Source organism: Serinus canaria, chromosome 10, assembly GCF_022539315.1.
Source record: "Serinus canaria isolate serCan28SL12 chromosome 10, serCan2020, whole genome shotgun sequence".
Taxonomy (NCBI): Eukaryota; Metazoa; Chordata; class Aves; order Passeriformes; family Fringillidae; genus Serinus; species Serinus canaria.
In genome coordinates, this window is record NC_066324.1 from 19,051,292 (window position 1) to 19,057,691 (window position 6,400).

At 44.0% G+C, this 6,400-nt stretch overlaps 1 long non-coding RNA gene across 2 annotated transcripts in view; it reads left to right on the forward strand.

The window, feature by feature from the left end:
- Nucleotides 1-5,803, forward strand: part of LOC103823171 (uncharacterized) — an 87,703-nt gene extending 81,900 nt beyond the window's left edge. For both annotated transcript variants that reach the window (XR_001992000.3, XR_003944877.2), the window contains exons 3-4: nucleotides 4,455-4,559; nucleotides 5,254-5,803. This is a non-coding gene — a long non-coding RNA (uncharacterized LOC103823171). The remainder of the gene's footprint in view (nucleotides 1-4,454; nucleotides 4,560-5,253) is intronic.
- The last annotated feature ends 597 nt before the right edge of the window (nucleotides 5,804-6,400 follow it).

Below are 6,400 nucleotides of genomic sequence, written 5' to 3' on the forward strand. Positions count from 1 at the left end.
GCCTCTGGGAGGGGCCAGGGCTGGCTGATGCCACCCCCAGGGGTACAAAAGCCTGAGCATCCACCTTGAAGATGAACTGGCCTTGTGGTATCCACGGGGGGCAGTTCCCAGCACTGCAGCTTTTTCCTTGTGGAGTCCTTTGCTGTATTTTTGTTAAGGGTTAATAAACCTCTTTAAATTTGCAAAGTGAGCAGTTGTCTCTCACAAAGGGAATTGCTCTGAAATTGCTCACAGCAAGGGCCATGGAGCTTCCTGTACCTCAGCTCTCAGGTGCAGCCTCTTGGATCAGATCAGTGTCCAGAGCAGCAGCTTGAGCTGCTGGGACAGAAAAGCTCAAAGAAGGTGCCCCTCCTTGGAGGGTTGCAGATCTTACCTTTGGGGATTGAAGCCCATAACTGGTTAAACCAACAGAAGTAAAACTAAAGATCTGTAAACAATAGAACTAGTTATTGTTTACTGGGGGGGAGAAAGCCAAAATTTCTGGCTTTCCTGCCTTGATAACTACATACTTTTTTCCCCATCCTAAAAAGAGCAACGCATTACCCAGCTTGTGTTTCTAAAAATGTTAGGCAGAAGTTGATCACTGACTTCTGCTCATTTAACCTATATAGCCATATATAATTTAATCAATAGAGATGAAATTGTGTTTCTTCAGCTGATTTTGAAATTGCCAAAGACAATGATAGGCTGATGACTTGTGCTCTTTTATTATAGAAAGAGATTATATTTTCTACAGATAACAAGGCATAGGAAATTTGAAATGCATTCACTTTTTTCAAAAAGTCAGAGGAGTTCTTGGTCCTGCACATCTCCCTGCTGGCTGTTTTAAGTGCATTATAATCACATTTTCCTGGATTTTTTTTTAATGTTTTCCTCTTCTGTGTTGTGTGTGAAAAGCCCACACAAACAACAGGGAAAACTGACTGACAGCCTTGGGGAAACAGTGAAACTCTGCAAAATGCTGCCAGGCACACAGAGCAAACTGACTGAAACACCAGGAAAAAACCAATCATTTTTAGTCACTATATGTTATAATAGGAGCCTAAAGGATTCTAACAGATGTGGGATTTTTGAAACAAGATGGTATCCTCAACACAGATGATGCTGTACTTCTTGGTGAAAGGTTGAGTGTAAATGCTGCTTCTCACTTCACCATGTGGTGATGTGGTCCACTGGAAATTTCAAAACATCAGGGGGTGATACAGACTCCAGAAGATCTTCCTTTGGAAGAGGCAGCTATCTTTGGCTCTCTTCCCTGGATGGGAACTCTAAGGTACAGTTCTACAACTGAAGCAATGTTGAATTCACTGCCTCTGGGCACACCACCCTTTCAAAGCAGGCCTTGTGCTTCTCATGAGCCAAAGCCTTTATAAACAAACTCCAAAGGGATTTTAAACCAAACCAGCTGACAAAACATGGTACCAGGACCAGCAAGAATGGTGGAGGGCAAAGGTAGGCAGAGGCAGCCTGGAGAGCTCAGTGCTGCACCCCTGTTCCAGCTGCTCCCCTGCAGCTGTGCCTGGCAGATTTGGGGCACTCTGTCTGGGGCACTGGGATCTGGGTCTGGGTGACCCTCCTTATCTGAAGAAGACAGAGAGGAGACCTGGGGCCTGAGCTGCAGCTCAGCAACTTGAAAATTTTCTTATGTAGGGGCCATCCTGGTATGAAGGAAACTTCAGGAACCCAGCTTCAGGTTATGTATACTCAGCTAAATCCCATCTGAGCTGTGTGAGCTGCAAAAGTCAAATTAGAAATTTAGACAGATGGGGACCCCTCAAAAAATGTATGCTGTTTTGGAAGGATTTTGACAAGTTGTTTAAAGCTGTGCAGCTTACTATCTATCTCTGCCTAGTCTTTGAGACACAATTCAAAATAAACTCCATTAAAGGTTTGTGTTTCAGCAGGGGAAATGCAGAGTTGCCTTTTTGCATTTCTAGTGGCAACATCAGCAGCAGATAGCAACAAACAGCGGATAGTGGGATGTGTGCATGGGGTGACTGCTCTAAGTATGAAAACCTACCTCTTTTAGCTCCTCTAGTGCATGTGCAGCAGCAGCCTTAGTGCTTGGTATGAGGCTGCTGGCAGTGACCCTTGAGCAGAGACTGGGCAGTTGCATTTCACACTGTGAAGGTCTCATGGAATGCTGCAGACATCAGGAAGAAGTAATTGCTTCTGCATAGGTATCCACAGCTGCCAAAAACCCTTTATCTCCCCAATGTGGCAAGTGCATGAAGTAGGTGATTCAAAAGAGAGACTGGAGGATGAGTAAGTCTGAAGTTCAAGCATTTGCCTTGTAGCAGGTTAACAAAACTTCTAAAAGGCTTTGGCATTTCAGCTGGGGTTTTAAATTGCAGCCAACAATTAAAACTGCTCCATGCCCCCTAAAAAAATGTGCGCAGGCTTGTCTTCCCCACAGTCCCTGAAGCAGAGCAGGGAGAGGCTGACCTGAGAGAATTGTTTTTCTGGACCTGCAGTAAAGTAAGGCATTTAGAGAGATTTTCTGTGGATCCTGAGAATGCTTCTAATCTGCCCCAGCAAGCAGGGCAGGAACCTGATGGCTGAGCCTACAGCCACACCTTTGCACAAGAATTCTGTTCTCAGCTGCCCTGAGCTGCTGCCCTGGGAGCTGCAGAGCTCTTGGTACCTGCAGCACAGGGCCTGGGGGCCACGGCACCGACAGGAACAGGAGAACTGGAGGGAACCCCAGCTTCTCTTCAGTGCTGGCTGCTGCTTGGCACGGAGCTGAAATGGGCCCTCCTGGTCACGTTGCTGAGGCTGCTCTGGGAGGGGCTGTTCTGGCTGCTGCTGAACTGGGGAGAGAGCTCCCTGTCTTTGGCTCCTGCTCTGCTGTCCCTCACGGTACATCCTGCTCTGCCAATGTGACTGCACACACAGTCACTCCCTAACCTAGTTCTGTCAGAATGATGCAGGTTAGGTTAGCTATTTTTTTAATATGGGAAAAGTAGCCTCAAGGCCAGGTTCTCTTGCTCAACTTCTATTACAATAATAGCATGCAACATTCATATTATGCTCTGCTGGAGTGTGTGTGATCAGCTTGTGATTGGACTTAATAGCTCTGTAAATAAAAGAAACACAGAACAAAAAGCATGATAGTCCTCAGAAATCCAGCTGATTCCTGGAAGAGTTAACTCATTTAGAAACCTTTTAGTGGGCCATATTGATTACATGGATGTGTTCAGAGCAGCTGTGGATATTGCAGTAACAATGAACTGAAGCAGTTTATCAACACATCAATTATTTTACTGGTATAAAAAGGAGCTTTAATTGGACTAATGATGATGGGCTCAATCTTATGTTGAAGCTATCTGGCTATCACAAAATTATCTCTCAATGAGCTCATCTGTTTTGCAAGGAAGAAGCTCATAATCTCATAGGATGGAAGATGTTTTGGCTATTTATAGTCACTGATTTTATTTGTAGGGAATATCATGACTTCACAAGAGCAGTGGCACTAATCTCCCTGGTAAAGCATTTATCCTAATCTAAAGGGAGCTGTTTGTTACAAAGCCAGCCATGTACTTAAAAGGGCCATTGAACAAATTTGAAACACTGGCAATCATTTGCCTGTAAAAGCAGCAGGTGAATGAGTGTGTCCTGAATGCACAGCAGCCCAGAGGCAGGCTGGCTGTGAAAATGAGGCAGTGAGACAGAGGAGAACATATTCCTACCCAAAATGGCTGAACTGCCGAGATGAATTGGGCAACAGCACATCAGCAGCTGAAAACATGCTGCAGCCCCTTCTGGCTGCTGGGGACATGTGGGATGGATTTAGGCACTCTCAGTTAAAGAGCAGGCTGCTCTTCTTACACCAAGGACAGGGAGAGAGTTTACTTTTCCTCAGGTATTTCTTACCCTGTTCCAAACTAGCTAGTCTGAGCTAGCTTTTAGCACTAAGTCGTGTGGAATTACTTTTGGCACCTGCTCCCAAGGGATGAAAATACCTCTCTGGTTATGTTTGCAGAGATCACTGAGGACCATGGAGGTATGGAGGTAGCTGGAGTATATTTCCAAGAGATCAAACATGTTCCTCACTGAGACAAATGGAGAATTAGTTAATCAGAAAGCAGGGTGGAAGTGGAGTTTCTGCAGAGCTCAGGGCTGAGAGGAGCAGCGAGCCAGCAGAGATCACTGCTGGGGTGGAGGAGGACACTGTGACCTGCTGGGACCAGGCTTTGGTTAACAATTCCACAGCTCCAGCCTTCAAGAGGATGTGGAGCCAATCCCAGGACAGGCTGGGGTGCAGGAAACCATGTCAGAGCTGTGAAGGGAGGGAGGGTGGGTGCACAGCACCTGCTGCTTTCTACCAGGCACTTCATTTCTTGCATTGCTGCTGCAGTACCCTCAGCTACCAGCAAGCCCCTGGGCTGCAGCTGTGCCTGAAAGGATAGCGCAGCCCCAAGTCTGAATTTATTTTTTCTCCTTGAAATCTGCAGGAATAGAGTGCACTTCACCCGCTTTCTGCCTGGTCTGCTGAGGCCTGCCCTTCCTGGTTGTGATCCTACAGTGATTCCACAAAGATGAGCAGATTTGTACACAAGGTACGTGCAGGATAAACTAGGACTACATCAGTGGAAAAGGCCAGATGTCTCTTCCTTTAAATCATAATCCCTCATGTAATATCACTCTTAGTTGTCATAGAAACCATGGCATCGCTAACACTTGCAGCTTTTGATCCTGCAAAACAGTTGAGCATTTGCTTTTAATATAAAGTATGTGCTTAAATTCCAGCTATTTCTGTGGCACTGCTTGTATGCCTATAACAAAGCCTACACTTTATTTTTTTCCTGTGTGAGAGTGATGCGGCCCAGTAAAACCTCCTAGTTTCTTTAGTTAAGCCCAAACAGTATGCATGTTTCACAATCAGAAAAATTACTAGCATAGGAATGGTCTAAAGAGAGTCCAAACAGAGCCTTTTAAAAAGATGTGTTGGCAATTGAATGCTTGATTAGCTCACGTCACTGTCTCTGCTTCTGCAGCCTGAAAAAGCATTAGAAGAATGTTTTTCACAATTTCTTCCAGCACTTGGGACAATGGACAACTCTCAATTCTACTGTTTGTATCAGGAGATTTTTTTTTCAATTAGTCTAGCTCAATCATAACTTCTAACAGAAACATTCATGCTCCCAAATTAAATAACCTATTTATTGTAGCTGTTCATGAAGCATTTTGTATTTTTCTTTGAAAACTCAGTTTCTGATTTAAATGTTTAACACTTTCTGTTTTAATTTTAAGGTACGTTTTAGCATTCAAAGTGCTGAGGAAATTATGAACATATCCCTTGTGTCTCCAAGAAAACAACAAGAGAAGTTTGAAGTTCTGGGAGTTTTAAAACATCTTTGAGCAGGTGTCCATGTTGACTATTCAATTCTGTTGCAAATGTGTTTGAATGATATTTCAGTCATTTGCATCAACATCTGTGGTATTCACATGCCCTCTGAACAGAGAGCAGAGAAGAAGGAAAACACAATTCTTATCTCGCTTGCTGTGCCTGTGTTGTGCTAAAGTAGAATGCAATATGGAGATTGTTTACCCAAAGTGAAGATGTTTTGTTCCCTTGCCTATCAAGGCCAAGAAGTGTTGTGTGTGTGGGACTGTCATGGGACAGTCAAAAGAGAATCAGAGATGAGTGCAGTTCTGTGCAGTTGTGAGCAAGGGTGAGTGCTTGGCAGATTCAGTTTAGATACAATGTACATAGTATAGCATAATAAACTAATTCATTGGCCTTCTGATAATGGAGTCAGATGCATCATTCTCTCTCCTCTCGGTCCGAGTCGCCCTTTGATTTACAATAAACATGATATTTCACTCATTGACATTGACTACATTATTTCCCCCCAGATCACACTACAAATGAAATGTCTGGGGTGCCTTTTCAGGGATTAAATGTTCCCCTGCAGACAGGGCCTCATTCCAGGCTTGCTGGGCTCAACGGGCAGGATTCCACTGGAGCTCAGTAGGTTCTTTATAGAATTAGGTGGTTTATAGTTCATATTTGATCTCATTATAGACATGGAATAGTGCTTTGACCAATTTCAGCACTTGATAACTGGGCCTACCCACATCTGTTACAACTTTTCTATATAAAGTTATACATTTATATTTGTTCCAAGGAAACCTGTTCTGTAAAACTTCAGTAGGTTGAGGTGGTAGCAACTCCACAGTAAATTCAGTGCATTTGTAATGCTTCCTGTCAGCAGAAATAAAAAAGCAGCAATATCCCACAGGCATCAGCTTTTGTGGAAATTAAAGCAGAAGGTTAATAAAGGTGGCTGAGTCACAACTCTCTTCCAATTCAGGGGATGTTTGTGGACAAATCTTCCTGCTATTTACTGAGCTCCACCAGCTGGTAAATGACTGTGTATTTCTAAAAGCCCTTCTT